Source organism: Enhydra lutris, unplaced genomic scaffold, assembly GCF_002288905.1.
Source record: "Enhydra lutris kenyoni isolate GAN:26980312 unplaced genomic scaffold, ASM228890v2 scaffoldscaffold21, whole genome shotgun sequence".
NCBI classification, from domain to species: Eukaryota; Metazoa; Chordata; class Mammalia; order Carnivora; family Mustelidae; genus Enhydra; species Enhydra lutris.
Window position 1 is genome coordinate 73,459,624 of NW_019154105.1, and position 21,813 is coordinate 73,481,436.

General features: G+C 39.2%; 1 protein-coding gene across 3 annotated transcripts in view; it reads left to right on the plus strand.

The window, feature by feature from the left end:
- The first annotated feature begins 539 nt into the window (after nt 1-539).
- Nucleotides 540-21,813, plus strand: part of LOC111149003 (E74 like ETS transcription factor 2) — a 101,031-nt gene continuing 79,757 nt past the window's right edge. For 2 of the 3 annotated variants that reach the window (XM_022505874.1, XM_022505875.1), the window contains exon 1: nt 541-643. The gene's annotated coding sequence lies outside the window, so the exon portion shown is untranslated. Of the gene's footprint in view, nt 644-21,813 lie in introns of all 3 variants that reach the window. The other variant, XM_022505873.1, reaches the window with a different exon arrangement.

The following is a 21,813-nucleotide window of genomic DNA, read 5'->3' on the forward strand; positions in this document are numbered from 1 at the left end:
GAGCCGAGAGTGGGATGGGGGAGCCCCGAGCAGGGAGCGGGACAAGTGGCCAGAGTCTTTACCTGAGAAGGCGGGTTTGGGAGAAGTTGGGGGATAAGGGACGGGCAAGAGTCGAGAGAGCCACTGAGGCAGGTTGGCGGGCCGGTGGGGGCCGGCGGCGGTGAGGCCCCGCGGGGTATAAATAGCCGGCCCGGGTTTGACAGACGCTGCGGTGACTGGCGGTGCCGCCCCCCCTCGCCGCGTGGGGAGGGGAGGAGCGCTCCGAGCGGGCGGGGTGGGGGAGGCGGACTCGAGTGTCCTGGTGGCGGCGGCAGGAGGCCGAGGGGGAGGAGCTGAGGTGGGGGGTGGAGGGAGGGGGCCGGGAGCGGGGCGAGGGCGGGGGCCACCATTGCTCCCCGCGCCGGGCTCTGTGTCGCCGCCGTCGCTTCGGCGGTTGGGGATCGGTGGGGCGGCGCGGGCGGGGGGCGCTGCGCGGGGCGGCTCGCCGCTGTTTTGTTTCCTCCTCTCCCAGTGGAGCGGCTCGGGCTGCCGGGGAGGCCCCGGCTCCCTTGGGACGCCCAGCCAACGGCGGCGGCGGTGCTAGTCCGCGGCCCTGCCGGGAGGGAAAGCGACGCCGTGGTCTTCCAGGCGACGCGGAGAGCAGGTAAGAGCGCGAGCAGCCGAGGCTGGTGGGAGGGAGCGCGGAGGGCGCGGTGATAAAGCCTCGCTGTCCCGAGTGCCGCCTCCTCCCTCCGCACCCCCGCCCCGCGCCTGTGTTGTTTGCTCCGGGGTTTGCCGAGGGTTTTCCGGAGGCTGTGGTGGTGACAACGGCTGGGAGCTGGGGAAGGGAGCTAAGTGCCCCCGGGCAACGGTCGGGAAGCGGGACTTGGAGAAAGGGAAAGGCGCGCTGCTCGCCTGCGCGAGGGGAGCGCGGGGCGCGGGGCAGGGCTGAGGGAAGAGGTTACGGACCCCGGCGGGGTGGGGGGGATGGGCTGAGCGCAGCTGGTCTCGCTGTGTTTACATCGCCGCGCGAGTCACCTCTGCCGAGAAGCGGACAGAACTGACCCGCCTTATCCCGCGGGGAGGCCAGGGCGGGGGTCCGGCTCCGGAGGAAGCGCGTCCTGGGAGGGTCTGGTAGGGCGGGAGGCTGCGGCCGGCGCCGGGGCAGGGCAGCGAGCTCGGGGCGGGACCTGGGAGGCTCCGGCCGCGCGGGGTGGCGTGGAGGACTGGAGACCAGTTTCCTTCCCCGTCGGGCCTTATCGCCGCCTCTTACCTTTCCTTCTCTCCGCGGCTCGCTTGCATGGCAGGTTGTACTCGGTTATTCTTTTATTCTCGCTTTCCACGCCGGCCCCCTGCTGCCACTTCCCCCAGTTCCCCCGGGGTTAGGGAGGCTTGGCTGTGATAGGAATCTGTTTTTTAAACAAAACAAAAACAGGCTCTGTAACGCGCGTCCGGTGACCGCCTTCTGGATCCTCTCTTGGAAAAGCTGTCCCCTTGGGACCGTGCTACTGGATGTTTTGGGGGCGCGGGAAAGGAACGGTGAGGGCTCTGCTAGGGCTGGTGCTGGCGGCCGGAGCAGCTTTGCGAGTAGAGTAGCCTAACCCCCACCCCGCCACCCCTCTGCTCCAGTCGGGCGTTTTTATTCCGTGTCGATAAAAGACAGAAAATATTCCATAAGGCCAAGAGTAATCCAGATTGCCCTGTTTCTGGTGTTTCTTATGTGCCAGCATCCTGGGCTCTCTTTCTAGGACCTAGATTCGTTGCAGAACAGCCTTTCTTTAAGTTATTGGTACTAGTTTAAATGAGTGAGGGGGGAGCACTTCATTCGAAAACTGTAAAATTTCCCCCCTTCATGAACATTTATTTCAGTTGTGTATTTAATTTAAACCGGTGATGATACAATAGTAATCTTGTGTTTGGTAATCAGATTTGCTTTTCTTTTTACCTATGAGTCACTATAAAGAGGTAAATTATGCACTTTCTTTAGTGCCATAATCACAGAATAGTGCCAAAATCACGGAACAATGTACACTTCACTAAGGCAGGATTGGATATTTGCGTCTTGGAGTTTCTTTTTCTTTAAAAAGTAAAAATGACTTCCTGTAAGCCTGGAAATTACTGAATTACGTTTGAAGAATTCAGGAATGATTAATGTTAATAGGTAGGGCCATACAGTTTATGCAGTGCGTTTATATGAATATCATCGAGCAGCTATCTCCTTGTAAACACATGAAGTAGAAAATAGAAATATTTCGGGCATTTGAAATTTGAATATTTAATGTCAACCTGTTTTTTAAGGTTAGTGATTTAATTACTTTGATTAATCATTGCTTCTAGTTTCTGATACACACACACACACACACACACACACACACACACACATTTACAAACTTATGAGAGTATGATTGGAAGATATTTATAACTTTGAGATTTTTGTGTCCTAAATAATAGGTTGGTAACTTTGGATGTGGCAGGCCTACCAGTATTGATGGCTTTGTACGCCCATGGTTTTTTGTTTTTGTTTTTTGCTTTGTTTTGTTTTGTTTTGGGTAACAGTTTTATTGAGATATAATTCATATACCATTCAATTCACCAATTTAAAGTGTAAAACTTAGTGGTTTTTAATGTATTCAGAGTTGTGCAACTATCATAATTAATTTTAGGACATTTTCATCATTCCTAAAAGTAATCCTATAGTGGTTACTCTCGTTTTTCCCCCAAGATCCCCGGCTCTAGGCAACCACTGATTTTTCTGTCTCTATAGATTTTTCTATTCTGGACATTTTTTATGGGGACAATCATACAGGGGTGCCTGGGTGGCTCAGTTGGTTGAGCATCCAACTTCTGATTTTGGCTCGGATCATGATCTTAGGGTCCTGAGATTGAGCTGGGGGTGGTGTCTGCTTAAGATACTCTTCCCCCACCCTCCTTCCTTGAGCAGGCACTTGTTCTCACTTAAAAAAAAAAAATGTAGAACCCTACAATATGTGATTTTTTCCACGACTGGTTTCTTTTACTTAGCTTAATGTTTTTAGAGTTCATTCATGTTGTAGCCTATGTCGTTATTTTTATTGCTAAGTAATATTCTGTTGTATGGTTATACCACATTATTTGTTAATTTGTGGATATTTGGGTTTCCACTTTCTAGTTATTATGAACAGTGCTACTGTGAACATTTTTGTACACTATTTGTGGTTGTGTTTTCATTTCTCTTGGGTATGTACACAGCACAGAAAATTAATATGCATAAATCTATTGCATTTCTGTACACTAATAATGAACTATCAGAAAGAGATGTTAAGAGAACAATCCCACTCAAAATTGCATCAAAGAGAATAAAATACTGAGGAGTAAATGTAACCAAGGAGTTAAAAGACCTTCCTCTGAAAACTATAAAACATTGATGAAAGAAATTGAAGATGATACAAATAAACGGAAAGATAAACCATACTCATGGATTAGAAAAATTAATACTGTTAAAATGTTCATATTGTCTGAAGCAATCTACAGATTCATTGTAATCCCTATTAAAATTCCAATGGCATTTTTCACAGAACTAGAACAAATAATCCTTAAATTTGTATAGAGTTTTATAGCCAAAACAATCTTGAGAAAGAAGAATGAAGCTGAAGATATCAAGCTTCCTGACTTCAGTCTATACTACAAAGCTATAGTAGTTGTCAAAGCAGTATGGTACTTGCTCAAAAACAGACACAGATCAATAGAACGGAATAGAGTCCAGAAATAAACCCATTCTTATAAGGTCAGTTAATGTTTGACAGAGGAGGCAAGAAGTTACAACAGGGAAAAGACAGTCTCTTCATTAAATGGTGCTGGGAAAACTGGACAGCTACATGGCAAAAGAATAAAACTGGACCACTTTCTTGGGTTTATTTATTTATTTATTTATCTTAAAAGTAATCTCTATGCCCAACCTAGGGCCTGAATTCTTGACCCTGAGATCAAGAGCCAAACACTTCACTGACTGAGCCAGCAGGTGCTTCTGGACCACTTTCTTATACCATATATGAAAATAAACTCAAAATGGATTAAAGACTGAAATGAAAACCAGAGACCATCAAAGTTCTAAGAAGCAAACATAGGCAGTAAGCTTTTGGACATTTGTCTGAACAATACGTTTTTGCATCTGTCTTCTCAGGCAAGGGCAGCAAAACAAAAATAAGTAGAACTACATCAAACTAGAAAGCTTTTTGCTCAGTGAAGGAGGCCATAAGCAAAATGAAAAGGGGACCTGCTGAATGGGAGAAGGTATTTGTAAATGATGTAACTGATAAGGGGGGGTGTCAATAATCCAAAATATATAAAGAATTTACAACTCAATATATTAAGCAAAATCCAATTAAAAGATAGGCAGAGGACCCCAAAAATAGACATTTCCCCAAAAATACAGATGCCAACAGACACACGAAAAGATGCTCAACATCACTACTAATCAAGGAAATGCTGGTCAAAACCACAATGATATATCACTTCACACCTCTTAGAATGGCTATTATCAGAAAGACAAGAAATAACAAGTGTTGGCAAGGATATGGAGAAAAGAGAACTCTTGTGCACTGTTGGTGGGAATGCAAAATAGGGCAGGTACTATGGAAACAGTATGGAGCTTCTGCAAACTAAAAATAGAACTACAATCCAGCAAACCCACTTCTGGCTATTTATCTGAAGAAGATGAAAACACGAATTTTAAAAGATAATGCGCCTCTGTGTTCATTGCATCATAACTTAGTATAGGCAAGATATGGAAGCAACCTGAGTGTCCATCAATAATACATGAATGGATAAAGATGTGAGATTGAGATATCATTACAAACCAGGATTTATTTGTTTCCTTGTTTGTTTATCTTTAAAAGCATTTACAAACTTTAATTCAGCAAAGGAAGTTCTGTGAGAGAGGACTGGGGAGACAACCCCCTCCCCCAAGACTCCCCCAGAGTCAGGGGAGGGAAGCTGGTGGCCCAGCTGGCTAGGGGGAAAGTCCAGGATCTCCTCAGACTGACAGGTCCTGCTCGTGGGCAGGGGCAGAGCTTATCTGCATAAAGTTGCTGAACTCTACACACTGGGCCAACAGAAGGCCAAGAGGCCAGCTCCAGGTACTCTAGCTTGGGATGGAGAGGCAGAGCTCATCTTCAACATGGGGGTAGACAGCAGAGACTCAGTGAGTTGCACAATACCTGACTCCCACAGACTGACAGCAGGACTGGTTTAAGCTTATAAGTCATTTTTAGAACATTTCTGTGCCCTCCAAAAACTGCCTCTCATCTGTTTGCAGTTAACCCTTACCCCACCCCCTTCAAGCCAGTCCCAGGCAACTGATTTGTGTTTTGTCTGTATGGATTTGCCTTTTCTGGATAGTTTATAGCAATGGAACCATACAATATATAGTCTTAGCTTTTATTTATTTACTTATCTGAGAGAGAGAGAGTGTGTGTGCAAGTGGGGTGAAGGACAGAGAGAGAGAGAGAGATCGAGAATCTCAAGCCTATTCCTTGCTGAGCGTAGAGCCCCCTGTGGGGCTCAATCTCATGATCCTGAGATTATGACATGAGCTGAAATCAAGAGTTGGTTGCTTAACCAACTAAGCCACCCCAGTGCCCCTATGTTTTGCTTTTTAAAATTTTTATTCACTTCTAAATATTTTAAAATTTCCTTGTTGATATCTTCTTTGACTATGGGTTATTTAGAAATGTACAGCATAATAATAATAATAATAACAATGATAATAATCCCCAATTATTTAGGGATTCCCTACATTTCATTGTTTTTGATTTTTTTAATTTAATTCCCCTGTAGTAGGAGAACATAGTTTGTATGATTTTCTCATTTTAAATTTATTGAGACAATTTTATGGCCTAGTACATAATCTTCTCTGAAGAATGTTCCCTGTGGACTAGATAAGAATATGTATGTCCTAGATAAGAATATGCTGTTGTTGGGTGGAATGTTTTGTAGTTGTCATGTCAAGTTGAGTGATAGTTTTCAGGCCTTCTATGATTTTCTGTTTAGCCATACTATTAATTATTGAGAGACAGATTAAAATCCCTATTACTATCGGAATGTCTAGTTTTCCTTTTAGTTCTGTCAGTTTTTGCTTCATGCTTTGGGGGCATTGTTAGTTACACTTTACATAATTGTTTTACTGATAGCTGACCTTTATCATTAGAAAGATTCCTCTTTGTCTCTAGTTATATTTTGTCTGGTGTTGGTATAGCCACTCCAGCTCTATTATGCTTACTGTTTGTATTGCAAATATTTTTCCATCTTTCTACTTTTTTTTATTTTTTGAAGATTTTATTTATTTATTTGACAGAGACAGACACAGCGAGAAAGGGAACACAAGCAGGGGGAGTGGGAGAGGGAGAAGCAGGCTTCCCGAGGAGAAGGGAGCCCTATGGGGGGCTTGATCCCAGGACCCAGGGATCATGACCTGAGCCAAAGGCAGACGCTTAACCACTGAGCCACCCAGGCACCTCCCATGTTTCTACTTTCAGTCTATTTGTTTTTTGAGTCTACAATGTGTCTTATATCTGCTTTGCTTTTTTAAAAAATGGGACCATTTCTGCTTTTTGATTGGAGGGTTTAATCTGTTCACATTTAATGTAATCACTGATAGATTTATATCTGCAATGATATATCTCATTTTTTTTTTATTTGGGAGAGAGAGCACGCATGAAAGAGGGGCAGAGGGAGAGGGAGAAGCAGACTCCTTGCTGGGTGGGGAGCCGGGTGGGGGACTCAATCCCAGGATCCCAGCCCCAGCATCATGACTCAAGCAGAAGGCATACACTCAACCGACTGAGCTACCCAGGTGCCCTGTCTCATTTCTTTTTTATTTCTTTGCTTGTCCTGTTCTGCCTTTTCTGGAGTTTATAGATATTTTCCAAAGTATCATTTGAATTCCTTTGTTAGTGTTTTAACTAGATCTTTTGGGTTATTTTCTTAGGTTGCTCTAGGGACAAAGACTGTGTCTTTGTCACAGTCTAATTCAGATTGTCTAATTATGGTAAAATGTAGAAACTTCCGTCCATTTCCTTCCCATCATATCTGTTAGTATTGTCATACATACTAAGTTTTTATGTGTTAGAAGCCTGACAGCACTGTTCTGTATTTTTTATGCAATTGTATGTCTTTTAAAACAACTAAGAGAAGAAAAAAAATGTTTTCAAAGATTTTATTTATTTGACAGAGAGAGAGCACGTGCACAAGCAAGGGGAGCAGCAGGCAGAGGGAGAGGGAGAAACAGGTTCTCCACTGAGGAAGGAACCCTATGTGGGACTTGATCTCAGGACCCCGGGCTCATGACACTTAATGGACTGAGCTACCCAGGCACCCTGAGAAGAAAAAAATATTAAGCAGTCTTTTATATTTATACATATGTTTACCTTTTATGGTGCTCTTTGTTTCTTTTTGTGCATTTGTTATGGGCTGGTAATTTTCTTTCAGTCTGATGGACTTCCTTTAGGATTTCTTGTAAGGCAGCACTGTTACCAATGAATTATTTCAATCTTTGTTTTTTGGATTGTTTTTATTTTGCCTTTATTTTTGAAGAATAGCTTTGCTAGATATAGAATTCTTTGTTACAAATTTTCTTTCTTTCAGCGTCTTGACCATGTTGTCTCCTGCTTTCTGGCCTCCATTGTTTCTGATGAGTTGTTTTTCTCTTTCTAGTTTTAAGAATTTCTTTGTCTTTGGCTTTCAATAGTGATATGTCTGGGTGTGGATCTCTTTGTGTTTATCCTACTTTGGATTCATTAAACTTGAATCTATAGATTAATATTTTTCAACAGTTTGGCAAGTTTTGATCATAATTTCTTCAAATATTTTTTCTGTTCTTTTCTCCCTCTTCCTTCTGGAACTCACATTACATGTTTGTTGGGTGCTTGGTGGTATCCCATAAGTCTCTGAGGCTTTCTTCATTTTTTAAAATTATTTTTTTCTGTTCTTCAGAATTGGTAATTTCTGTTGATCTGTCTCCAAGTTCACTGACTCTTTCATCATCTCAAATCTGCTATCGAGCTCTGCTAGTGAATTCTTAAGTTTGGTTGTTGTACTTTTCAACCTTTCAACTTGAATTATATTTTTCATCTCCAGAATTTCCATTTTTTCCTCTTTTTTTAATATAATATTTATATTTTTACTAAAATTGTCTATTTTTTGAGTTATACCTTCCTTTAGTTCTTTAAAGATGATTTCATTAATTTCAGATAAAATTACATTTTAGGTAGAAGATATTTAAACTATGTGTTAAGTTCTGAAATGATGCTTGTTATATTTATAAATTATGTTCAATAATTTTCATCTGTATTTCATAATATACATGAATGTGTATTACTCATAAATGCCAAATTTCATCTGATAGTTTTAATTTAAACATAATTAACAATTTACTTATAATTACTAATGTTTACTGATATGTAGGATCAGTGTACAATTTGAAAGATATACCATTAATTCTCAAACTTTGGGTCTTATACAGTATAACATCTACTCACTTATCCATATTTCTTGGAGTAAACCAATTCTTTGATTGTAAGCGTTAATGGGTAGAAAAAAAAATGGAAGAAGCCTAAGAGAGCAAGTATGTGTGAGAATCGTTACACATTATCAAAATCTTCATCTAAGCCTGTACATTTAATTGTATAGTATTAACTTATTTTAGCTCCTTGAGAGATTGTAGTAAATAATAAGATAAATGCAGTACTTGTTCTTATGGAATTTATATTCTGGTGAAGGAGACATATATTAAACATAAATGAGTAAGATAATTCTCATGATAAATATAATGAAGAAACAAAATAGGGTAATGTGATGTCAAATAGAGATTGATTGGGGAGCTACATGGCAATGGAATATAATTGGAACCGGAGAGCCATGATAGAAATGCTTCTCTGAGGGGGTGGTACTTGAGGAGGTAAATGTAGGTGAGGAGGATTCAGTCTGTGGATGACCTGGAAGAGCATGTAGCCTAGAGAATAGAAAGTACAGAATAAGCTTGTTGTAAATGTACAATTTACAAAAATTGGAAAATACTGTAGTGACCTTCATTCTTGACTAAAGAGTTAATTTACAGCTCAGTTTGTAGTTTATTCTTTCACAGTTTTTGAGTGTGAGTAAATATATGTAGGATTTTCTGTAATGATTTTAGCTTTATAAAGAACAGCAGGGAAAATAACTTCCCTGATGTTTCTTCCTTGAAATTTAGCTACCTAAAAATAAAATAAAATACCAATATCTAGAAAACTTTAAATTTGTAGTATAGTTATAGCAATGGTAGAGATTCTTATGAAAACAATTTTAACCAATTCATGTTAGTATTATCATGTTAGTATTTCATGTTATCATGTTAGTTTTTCAACTGTTCATAATTATGGGCTAAAAGGTACAGATAACATGATGTAGTTAGTTGTGTGATGACTGACTTTCTAAATATAACTTCTTCCCCCTCTATTTCACTAGCAAAAGCAGTCAGTTATTAATTTTTTAAAAGATTTTATTTTTTTATTTGAGAGACAGAGAGAACCCAGGAGCTAGGGAGGGACAGAGAGACAGGCAGACTCTCACCCGAGCAGGGCTCCATTCCAGTACCCTAAGATTCATTACCTGAGCCAAAGTAAGATGCTTAACCTACTGACACACCCAGGTGCCAGTCAGTTATTTTTGTTTGGCTGACTAATATTAACATAAAATAATAATTAAACATTCAGATTACTTCAGATTAGACAATGTGGAATATAGTCCACTAAAGCTTTATGTGAATAAAATTTTTGCAGTAAAGTACCCTTTCAAAGTACCTCTATTGTTTATTTAAAAAAAGTAAGCCATGGTTTTTATAAAGTGAGTAGTAACCTCCAATATTTCCATTTATAATGTAGTGTATATTTTTTTAATATTTAAAATGTACTTTTCTGGGGTGCCTTGGGGGCTCAGTCAGTTGGACGTCTGCCTTCAGCTCAGGTCATAGTCCCCGAGTCCCTGGATCGAGCCCCACATCAGGCTCCCTGCTCAGCGGAGAGTCTGCTTCTCTCTCTGTCCCTCACTCTGGTCTAGTCTGCTTCTGCTTCTGTTCCTTACCCCGCTTGTGCTCTCTCTCAAATAAATAAAGAAAATAATAAAAAAATTAAATGTACTTTTCTAGGGGCACTTGGGTGGCTCAGTTAAGTGGCTGCCTTTAGGTCAGGTCTTGATTCTGGGGTCCTGAGATTGAGCCCTGTGTTGGGCTCCCTGCCCTGCAGGGAGTCTGCTTCTCCCACTCCCTCTGCTCCCTCTCACCTCGTGTGCTCTCTCTCTCTCACACATAAATAAATAAAAATAAGTAAAATTAAATGTACTTTTCTATAATATTTAATATATGCTTTTAAAATTATGTGTTAATTTAAAAAGATATAGTTTTTTAGTATTTAAATATATTAAAATATATTTCAAATAAGCTAGCTATATCAAATCAACTCATATCATAATTTGGAAGGTATTTTTAAATTACTCTAACTCTGTGTTAATACTGATTTACAGTGTGTATCTGATATATTTCTTTGCCCTTCTATTCACTAACCATTTAATCTGACTGTATTCAGTATTGTAGATATAGTTGTTAAAAGGTACTTATTTTTTCCCAAAATGATTTAAAGTGGCTTAACAAAGGACACATATGTATATATATTAGTGATAGTAGAATAGAGGAAGGAAGTAAGAAAAAGAAAACTTGAGTCAGGAGTTAAAATTGTGGTCTGTTATGTGCCAGACACTCTTCTGAGAGGTGTATATACAGTGATGATTAAAATAGCTATGGCTCAGTTCCAATGGAGTTTATATTCTAGTTTGTGTTGGTGGGGTGGTAGAAAGATTTTCATTAAGCATGTAAAAAACACTCTTCACTTTTTACTTCATTACAGAGGAATGCCAAGAAGATGATTTGGGACAGGATAAAATCCAGACAATTAAAAAACATTCTATCTTTTCCTAATATCTTTAGTATCCTTGATATGATTCATTAAAGATAGAATAAAGCTAATTTCTTTTGGTTCCCAAACTAGCATATGTTAATTTGCATTATTGGGTTATAAATTTGGCTAAAGAGCAAAAACCAAAAAATTTCTGTGGTAATTTATGTATTCTATAGGTTTCTACTCAGCCATAATCAGTGATAATGAGGAAACTTAGTGGGACATTGTGGTAGATTGATTATAAGGTTAAGCTTTATAAATAATGTAAGAAAAGAAGTTAAATTCATGAATTGAGGATAAAACAAACAAATAATATGGTGATTTCAGAATAGATATTAAATCTCAGAATCCTTTGGTTTCTATCTCTACTTGAAGGCCAAAGTTTCAATGTTTTCATGAGTCAACTGTCCAATTTGAGTAATTTTGTATATAACCTTTCAGTGGGTATCATTTAGGTACCTAAGTAAAAAAGTAAGTTCTCCTTACAAATCTCAGTTCTGTGTTAAACATGTGCCATTCTAAATTGAAATTTAATGGTTATCTTAATTTTAGATTATAATTAGTAAGAACTAGAAAGTATATATTCATTTGTAAAAGGATAAGTAAATTGTTTCCTCTTTTTTGTTCTCTAATAGTGTGCTTAAATAAACTTCCAGGACAAACTCTTGTTTTATGTTTTATTTTGTGATCTAGATGGGTTGAGAATGTTCCAGGAAGACTGCCTTCATGAATTTTTACTTAATTTTTGGAAGTGGAGATGCTCTTCTACTATGTCATAGCTAAGCACTTAAACTCAATCATAATATCACTCTGTAATGATAAAGCATTTTAATCCTGGCATATCTTCTACAGCACAAAGATAAGGTTGATGTCTCTTCATTTCAGATCATTATCCTCCTCTAATAGTTGCTGCTGGGTTGAAGACTAAGTTTTAAGTTGAAGTTTTACATTATCTGTAACTTTCTGTAGTCCTCATCATCATTATCACAAAGTGATCTTTCTGAAGTCTTCTTCTTCTTTTTTTTTTTTTTTTTAAGATTTTATTTATTTATTTGACAGACACAGATCACAAATAGGCAGAGAGGCAGGCAGGGGGGGTGGGAAGCAGGCTCCCTGCTGAGCAGAGAGCTTGATGCAGGGGCTCGATCCCAGGACCTGGGATCATGACCCCAACCGAAGTCAGAGGCTTTAACACACTGATCATGACCCCAACCGAAGTCAGAGGCTTTAACACACTCTTCGTCTTCTTTTTTTTTTTTTTTTAATCTTTATGAAGTCTTGCCATCATACTGCATAACAATACCATGATAGTTATAATCATTGTAGCTGTGAAGTAGTTTCTATTATTTTTTGCTTTTTACAGATGAGTCTCAGACTTCACGAAGTTAAATAATTTTCTGCACAGAAAAGAGTTAACATATTAGGTTTGACATTGCTCTCTTTGGAAAGACCTGTTTGCAAGGTTGGCCCATAGCTAGCATCTGGTAACTTGGCTCTCAGGGTGTTTCCAGTAACTGATAAGGATGATTCACTGTGGGGTGCCTGGGCGGCTCATTTGGTTAAGCATTTGACTTTAGCTCAGGTTCTAATCTCAGGGTCCTGCGACTGGATCCCACCTCAGGGGGATCCTATCATCGTGGAGTCTGCTTCTCCCTCTCCCTCTGCCCTTACCCCTCCTTGTGCAGGCCTGTGCGCATTCTCTCTCAAATCAAATCTTTTTTTTTTTTTTTTTAAGATTTTATTTATTTATTTGACAATGAGAGAAGGGTCACAAGCAGGAGGAGTGGGAGAGGGAGAAACAGGCTTCTGCCGAGCAGGGAGCCCTATATGGGGCTGGACACCAGGACCCTGGGATCATGACCTGAGCCAAATGCAGACTCTTAAGGACTAAGCCACCCAGGCGTCCCTAAATCTTTTTTTAAAGGATGATTCACTGTGCCTAGACTGTTTGCAAACAATATGGTTCATGGTGAACACCTGGTTTCCTTTTGGGGGTCTGGAATTTTGGTATACACAAGGCAAAAGGTACCCTTGTGAGCAGGCCTCCATAAAACTTTCGGTGCCGCATCTCTGATGGGCTTCCTTGGGCAGAAATGCTGCACATATGTTAGTGCATTTTTGTTGATGGGGGAAGTGTAAGTTCTGCATGTCCTCCTCTCATGGGAAGGAAAGAGTATGAGGAAGCCTGCTAATGGATTCTTGTATTTTATTCTATTTTATTTTTATTTTTTAATTTTTAACTTTTAAAAAAGATTTTATTTATTTATTTGACACAGAGACCGTGAGAGAGGGAACACAAGTAGGGGGAGTGGAAGAGGGAGAAGCAGGCTCCTTACCGAGCAGGGAGTCCCATGAGAGGCTGAATCCCAGGACCCTGGGATCATAATGACCAAACCAGGTGCCCCCATTATAATTGTGTGGGCCTATATGTGCCCATGTTCCAGGCCCTGAGGAGGGATCTGTAAACTTTGAGAACTTTTACTACCTTGTAAATAGTTCAGGTCTCAAAGTGGGAGAGTAGATGTACTTTTTCCCCTAGTTGCTTCTGCAGGGGATCTGTCTTTCTATCTATCTTTTTTTTTTTTTTTAAGATTTTTTATTTATTTATCTGACAGAGATCACAAGTAGGCAGAGAGGCAGGCAGAGAGAGAGAGAGAAGCAGGCTCCCTGCTGAGCAGAGAGCCCGATGCGGGGCTCGATCCCAGGACCCTGGGACCATGAGCTGAAGGCAGAGGCTTTAACCCACTGAGCCACCCAGACGCCCCATGTCTTTCTATCTATCTTATCTGTCTACTTTTAAAGATTTTTATTTTTAGGTAATCTCTATACCCGATCTGGGGCTCAAACTCACAATACTGAGATTAAGAGTCGCATGTTGCATCAACTGAGACAGCTATATTTAGCACTATGAAAATGTTTATATTTTGGTTTCAGGTAGTTCTTTTTATTTGAAATATGGGTAAACTTGAATTAGGATATAAGGCTTATATCTGAGAATCTTTGCTTGTTGCTAGTATAGAATTCCAGGCCAAAATTTCTTTCTAAAAAACAAACTCAACTTTGAAGAGAGCAGTAGAAAGAATTTCTAATGCTGTCACTTTCTCCCTAAGGCCTACAGAACAGGAGACAATTTGTGAGTTAAAGAATTCATCCCCCTGCCCATTCCCCCCTTTTCCTTGAAAAGAGAAAGAAAAGTCTGTATACTTAATGTAGATAAGATGTATATAATTTCCACTTACCTTTAAGGCTTCTAATTGCCCATGTTATGAGCCGGTAAGAAATTAGGTAGAAAAATTTCCCAGGATAGGGTGGGAGAGGTTTTATGTGATTCTTTCATAGTTTTAATAAAACAAAAACAAGAACACTTTCATGCAATCATGAGGCAGAAAAACTTAAAGATGAAGAGCATAGATAGTCTCTGGAGCCAGACTGCTTATGTTGAAATTGTGACTCTGTCACTTGCCTGTTGCTTGACCTTGGGTAAATAATTTGAATCTCCCCATGCCTTCAGTTTTCCCAAATATAAAATGGAAATGGATAATACCCGTTTTGTAGGATTGTGTAGATTAAATAGATTAACACACATAATGAATTTAAAACAATGCCTGGCACAGAGCAGTGCTATATGAATGTTACCTATTATTATCCCTTTATTGTTTGGAAAAAGAATGCAAAATATTCTAAACTAGGCTAGTTATCGACTTTCCTCCAGAATAAATTGAGTTTAATGGATTCATATCCTATCAAATCAGAATATTAAAAAAGATTCTTCTATAAGGCAGTTATGCTTTCTTTTTAAATCATGAAAGTGAGGAAGTTGGCTAAGGTTTTAGAAATAAATATACTAAGATCTTTAGGATGGCAATTGCTAAACTAGCAATTTATCCCTCCTTAAAAAAGAAAAATTCCCCCAGTTTGCTTTCTGGAATAGAACTTAACTAGATTTTAGGCTTTCTTAATGACTGGGAATCTGCCATATATCCCAACCACCTCTAGCCCTAGCCTCTTGTAAAGGAGTTGCTTGATTTCCAAAAGCCAGTTGAAACAAGTCTTCTAAGCTTTTTATGTGTCTCATTTTGGATAAACAAGAGGCTATTATGGCCAAACTTTAGACTTTTCAAAACATCTGAGCAACAGTCAGGGCATAAGCCTTGACTTTGATTATTACTTTTTCCCTAACTAAACCTTGTAGTACAAGTCCTTTTGTCTGGTTCTTAATTGATTTGGAAGTTTGCTTATTTGCAGAATATACATGGCTAAACATATTTATTCCCACAATTTAGTATTTCTTATGAATAGTTCATGAAGTCTGAGTATGAATAGTCACATAAATTTGGGGTTATTGATAAATAATCAGAACTTTGTTGCTTATCTTTAGCCTCAAGATAGGTTGGATTCTATAATTTTTTAAAAAGATTTATTTATTTTGTGGGGGCGGTATAGAGGGATGGGGAAAGAGAAACCCAAGCAGACTGGTGCTGAGCACAGAACCTGATGTAGGGCTGAATCCCAGGACCCTAATATAATGACCTGAGCAGAGGGCTTACCCAGCTTTGCCACCCAGGCATCCCGAGATGGGTTGGATTCTAAAATGTGCTTGATGTGGTTGCTTTCTCATACTTCTTCTGACCCTTATTCTTGCTGCCCTAGAATTTGACCATTATGTGAAATGGTAACAGAGATTAGGAGGATAATAATATTAAAGGAGTGTAACTAGGTAGCAGTATCATGTTTTAGCTCCAGTGGTGGCGATAGCAGCCAAGTCAGGTTGATTTTGTCTTGCTGTCTCTTTGCTCAGGAGTTCTTTAAATAATTGTAGTTTGATTATTCAAAGTATTTTTAAATGCCTTTTTTGTTTTTGTTTCTGTTTTTTTTTAAAGAGAGAGCAAGTGTATGTGTGCGCATGTCCAAGTGTGGGGATGGATAGGGGGAGAGGGAGAGAGAGAGTCTTTTTTTTTTTTTTAAGATTTTATTTATTTATTTGACAGAGAGAGAGATCACAAGTAGGCAGAGAGGCAGGCAGAGAGAGAGAGAGAGGGAGAAGCAGGCTCCCCGCTGAGCAGAGAGCCCAATGTGGGGCTCGATCCCAGGGCCCTGGGATCATGACCTGAGCCGAAGGCAGAGGCTTTAACCCACTGAGCCACCCAGGTGCCCCGGAGAGAGAGAGTCTTAAACAGGCTCCACACCCAGCACAGACTCAGTCTTCCAATCCTGAGATCATGACCAGAGCCAAAATCAAGTTGGTTGCTTAACCAACTGAGCCACCCACATGACCCAAAAGTATTTTTAGATGATACTTCTCTATTAGATTTTAATCATCATAAAATAGGTTGAACAAGTCAACATTGATTAGGTTACACCTGGGAACCTGGCCATTGTAGTTCTTTGGTTGAAGAAACCAACCAAAGAATGTTTTCAAGGAAAGCATCAAAATATTTTAAACAGGGATGCCTGAGTGGCTCAGTTGGTTAAATGTCTGCCTTTGGCTCAGGTCATGATCCCACAGTCCTGGGATCAAGTCCCAAATCAGGCTCCCTACTCAGCCGGGAGCCTGCTTCTCCCTCTGCCTGCCACTCCCCCTGTTTGTGTGCTGTCTCTCTCTCTGACTAAATAAATAATAAATAAAATCTTTTAAAAAATATTTTAAACAATTTAGATGAAATCACGGATTATCTAAGTTCACCCTATCCATATATCATTCATACATATTTCATATATGAATATATAAGATTAAGAACATGTATCTTAACTGAGTAACAATGTCAGGGCCATGAGTAAATGAGAATATTAAGTTATTGTTATCCATGGTGTGGGACTCTTGAAATGCAAAACATTTTTTATGGTTGGCAAGCTATTTCATGCAATTTTCTGTGAGCTCTAAGATCTCTTCCAGATTAAATAATTTTCTTTTATCCTATGCAATTTCTGCAATTGCGTTAATCCTATAAATTTCTCTTCTCCTGTAAGTTTCTAGCATCCAATTTTAAATATCTAGATCAATCACCTTGGCCTAAAAAGTAGGTTCCATGACATAAACTCTTGCTGCCAAAATTTTTTCCAGCCCTTACTTACGGGCCCAACTATTTCTAAAGGGTATACTTCTTAGACATAGTTCCTCAACATGATCTCATTCCCATTTCAAAGGAATCTTTTTTTAAAAGATTCATTAGCTTACTGTTTATCCTTTTATTTATTTAAAAGTTTTTTTTTTAAGATTTTGTTTTATTTAGAGAGAGAGAGAGAGAAAATGCAAGGGGGAAGGGGCAGAGGAGAGGGAAAGAGAATCTCAAGGAGACTCCAAAAGCATGGAACCTAATGTGGGACTTGATCCCAGGACCCTGAGATCATGACTTGAGCTGAAATCAAGAATTGAACACTTAACTGGCTGAGCCACCCAGATGCCCCTTACTTAATTTTAGAAGTTTATTTATTGGGGCGCCTGGGTGGCTTAGTTGTTAAGTGGCTACCTTCAGCTCAGGTCATGATCTTGGAGTCCTGGGATCGAGCCCCCCATCGGGCTCCCTGCTCAGTGGGAAGCCTGCTTCTCCCTCTCCCACTCCCCCTGCTTGTGTTCCCTCTGTCGCTATGTTTCTCTCTGTCAAATAAATAAAACTTTTTAAAAAGTTTATTTATTTTTAAATAATCCCTTATACCTAACATGGGACTCAACTCAAACTCACAACTCACCCTGAGATCAAGATTCACATGGTCTTCTGACTGAGCCAACCAGGTGCCCCTGCTTTTTATACCTTTAAAATGTATATATATAGTTGTGCTAATTTTTGTTTTAACAAATTATGAGAATGAACAAATTATAAGAATGAATGTCTCAATTCTACATAAAGAACAATTGGGTTTTAGATATTATCATCTATTCTGCTTCTGCTTTATTCTTACATGAAGCTTTAGCAATATGATATAGTTCCAATATTCTATCGAGTAGATGATAATAATAAGTTCAGTGACATTCAGTGTTCATAGTGTGCCAGAGACTTTATGTAAGGAATGAAAAGAACTAAACACACCTACTTCCCAGAGTTGTTTTACTTTCTTATTATGGATGAGGACATTGAAGTTTAAAGAGATAAATAATTGTCCAGGATAACATAGAGGTAAAGCCAAAACTCAACAAATATTTGCTGAGCACCTACTATGTTCTGGGGATGCAGTAGCCAACAGGCTCTTAACTGTTAAATCATATTAGCTCTTAAATATAAAAGATACTGTGAAAAATAGTCTTCATGTAATAAGGGAGATAATTATACCTATTTCATAGAGCCTAAGGATGAATAGATGATGCATAAAATTTTGTGGTTCAGTAATTAGAAAAATACATGGTGAAACTATACGAATCAGAAGTATTTCAGGAATTGAATTCTGTTTTAAAAACATTTAATTTGGGCGCCTGGGTGGCTCAGTGGGTTAAGCCGCTGCCTTCGGCTCAGGTCATGATCTTAGAGTCCTGGGATCGAGCCCCACATCGGGCTATCTGCTCAGCAGGGAGCCTGCTTCCTCCTCTCTCTCTGCCTGCCTCTCTGCCTGCTTGTGATCTCTCTGTCAAATAAATAAATAAAAATCTTTAAAAAAAAAATAAAAACATTTAATTTTACTAGTAAAATGGCTAAGAATAATAAGGATTTTGGGGGGGGTGAGAATTCACTGATTCTATGGGCAGGAGTCAGTTGTGAATTAAACTGTATGTGGATGGGTGCCTGTGGCTCAGTTGGTCAAGCATCTGTCTTTGGCTCAGGTCATGATCCCAGGGGCCTGATATCAAGTTTTGAATCAAGTCCTGCATTGGGCTCCCTGCTCAGCAGGGAGTCTGCTTCTCCCTCCAACTCCCCTTCCCTGCTTGCACATTCAACGCTCTCTCTCTCTCTCTCTCTCTCTCACAAAAATAAATAAAATTGTTAAAAAAAAAAAAAAGAAAAGGAACGATATTTAAAACAAACTGCTTATGGATTTGGATTACAAGCTACAGTTCTTAATATCATAATATTGTTAATATTGAATAAGAGTGTTTCTTTAATATATTAAATTCTAATCTTAAACACTCTTCTCCTCTTTTAAAGTCGTTTATTGAAGCTTAATTTACATATAGTGAAATTCATACATTTCTATGTGTTTGACAAATTCATAGCATTGCAATCATTACCACAATCAAGATATAGAACATTTCTATCACCCCAAGGCACACAGCTGGGTGGAGCAGTCGGTTGAGCATCCGACTCCTGGTTTCTGCTCAGGTCCTGACTTCACCTGGTGGGATGGAGCCCTGAGTGGGGCTTCTCGCTCAGCACAGTTTGCTTGAGATTCTCTCTCACCTGCTTGTGCTCTTTCCCTCTGTCTCTGAAATAAAGAAATCTTTGAAAAAATAAAAGAACATTTCTATCATCCCAGAAATTTCTTTGTGCCCTTGGAGATCAGCTTCTTCCCATTGATTTTTCTGCTCATATAGTTCTACCTTTTCTTGAATGTCATTTAAATGGAATTGCCCTTCTTCCTTCTGTTGTTTAGCTGTAATTGCTGCAATAGCAAACAAGATAATTAAGCCTTGTGCTGATATAGCCTTCTTACAAATTGGGAATTGCATTAAGAAGCAATTAGATGAGAAATAATTAATCTAGCCTGTTAAATTGTAAAAGAGAGACTTTGTAAGGAATTAGTAAATATGTTTCAGTTTACATGACATATTTAAAAAGAAACAATTCAGGTTTTCACACTTTAGGTGGGAAACTAATAAAGTCAATATGGTTTTGAACCCCCTTCCTTGGACCCCAGTTATACAAAATTAGATGAATCATAATTCTCAATTTATGACACGCTTGAATACAAGCATGGCTATTTGTTTATTTTTAATAATCTAATAAACACACATCATTCACCATGACAACTAGAACCTTGTCAAGAATTCACTTGACTTTTACCAATGTGTATCTTAATACAGATTATATAAAAATCTTTAATAGAGGGGTGCCTGGGTGGCTCAGTGGGTTAAGCCTCTGCTTTCGGCTCAGGTCATGATCTCAAGGTCCTGGGATCAAGCCCCCACATCAGGCTTTCTGCTCAGCAGGGAGCCTGCTCCCCCCCCCCACTCTCTGCCTGCCTCTCTGCCTACTTGTGATTTCTCTCTTTGTCAAATAAATAAATAAAACCTTTAAAAAAATCTTTAATAGAATTTTGATTATATATAATTAATTAGTAGGAGTTCCTTCCCCTGCCCCACCGTTTTCTTTTTTGGAAGGAGGGAAATAAATTTACCTGGTCTTTCAGTTTTGTTTTTAGTTTCTGTTTTTATGCATTAAAAAAAAGAAAGTTGGTGTAGTCAAGTTCATTAATTGTTTTTTTTTTTTGCTTTCCATGTCTTATCTAGTAATTTCTCCTTAATTGAGTTTGTGAAGATAGTCTGTATTTTCTTCTAATTTTGCAAAGTATTTTGTATATTTTGGTCTTTAGCATATACCTGTAATTTGTTTTGTGAATGGTGTGAGGTAATGATTTAATTTCTTATCTTGTATGGATAATTACTTGTTTTCATGCCATTCATTAAATGTTTTTTTCATTGATTTTAACACTGCCTCTGTCATATATTGTTTCCAATATGCAGGAGTCTTTTTCTGACCTTTAGATTCTGTTCCATTAGGATATTTGACTGTATATACACCACTACTTACTTTACTTATTGCTTAACTTTATAGACTAGGTAGGGTAATTCTTCAGGAGGTTCTTGGCTAACTTTGCCCTTGACTCTTTTACATACTTTTTTTCCCCACTATTGTTAAGTTTTTTTTTTAATAAAACCCTTTTGAGGGGCGCCTGGGTGGCTCAGCCGGTTAAGCAGCTGCCTTTGGCTCAGGTCATGATCCCAGGGTCCTGGGATCGAGCCCCACGTGGGGCTCTCTGCTCAGCGGTGAGCCTGTTTCTCCCTCTCCCTCTGCCTGGCTCTCTGCCTACTTGTGTTCTATCTGTCAAATAAATAAATAAATAAATAAATAAATAAATAAATAAAATCTTTAAAAAAATAAGGTCCTTTTGGGATTTTTGGCTGGAAATATATTGAATTTATTAGATGAATTTGGTGAGAATTGACGTCTTTAAAATATGGAGCCTTTCTTTCTGTGAGCATGGTTTTCTCTACAAATACATAAGACTTTTTAAATTCCTTTCAATACATTATATGATTTTCTCCATAGAGGTCTTTGTATATTTTTTGTTAGATTGAATCTTAGGTATCTTGTACTTTTTGTGATTATGTTACCATATTTAGTTATTTGTAAGATTATTATCATTATTATTATTTTGAGAGTGAGAGAGGGAACAGGGCTGAGAGAGAATCTTTTTTTAAAAATTTTTTTAAAATGATTTTGTTTATTTGATAGACAGAGATCATAAGTAGGCAAAGAGGCAGGCAGAGAGAAAGAGGGGGGAAGCAGGCTCCCTGCGGAGCAGAGAGCCCAATGCAGGGCTCGATCCCCAGCACCCTGAGATCATGACCTGAGCCGAAGGCACAGGCTTTAACCTACTGAGCCACCCAGGGCCCCCCCCCCCCCCCCCCGGAGAGAGAATCTTAATTAAGCAGGCTCCCCTCTCAGTGTGGAGCCTGACATGAAGCTGGATCTCAGGACTCTGGGATCATGACCTGAGCTGAAATCAAGAGCTGATGCTTAACCGACTCAGCCACCCAGGTGCCTGCTGTCCTTTTTAAAGATTACATTTTCTGTTTGTTGCTGGTTTATCCTTCTTAAAGATTACATTTTCTGTTTGTCGCTTCTGTATAGAAAAACAGTTGATTTTTATTTTATTTTATTTTTAATAAACATATAATATATTTTTATCCCCAGGGGTATAGGTCTGTGAATCGCCAGGTTTACAC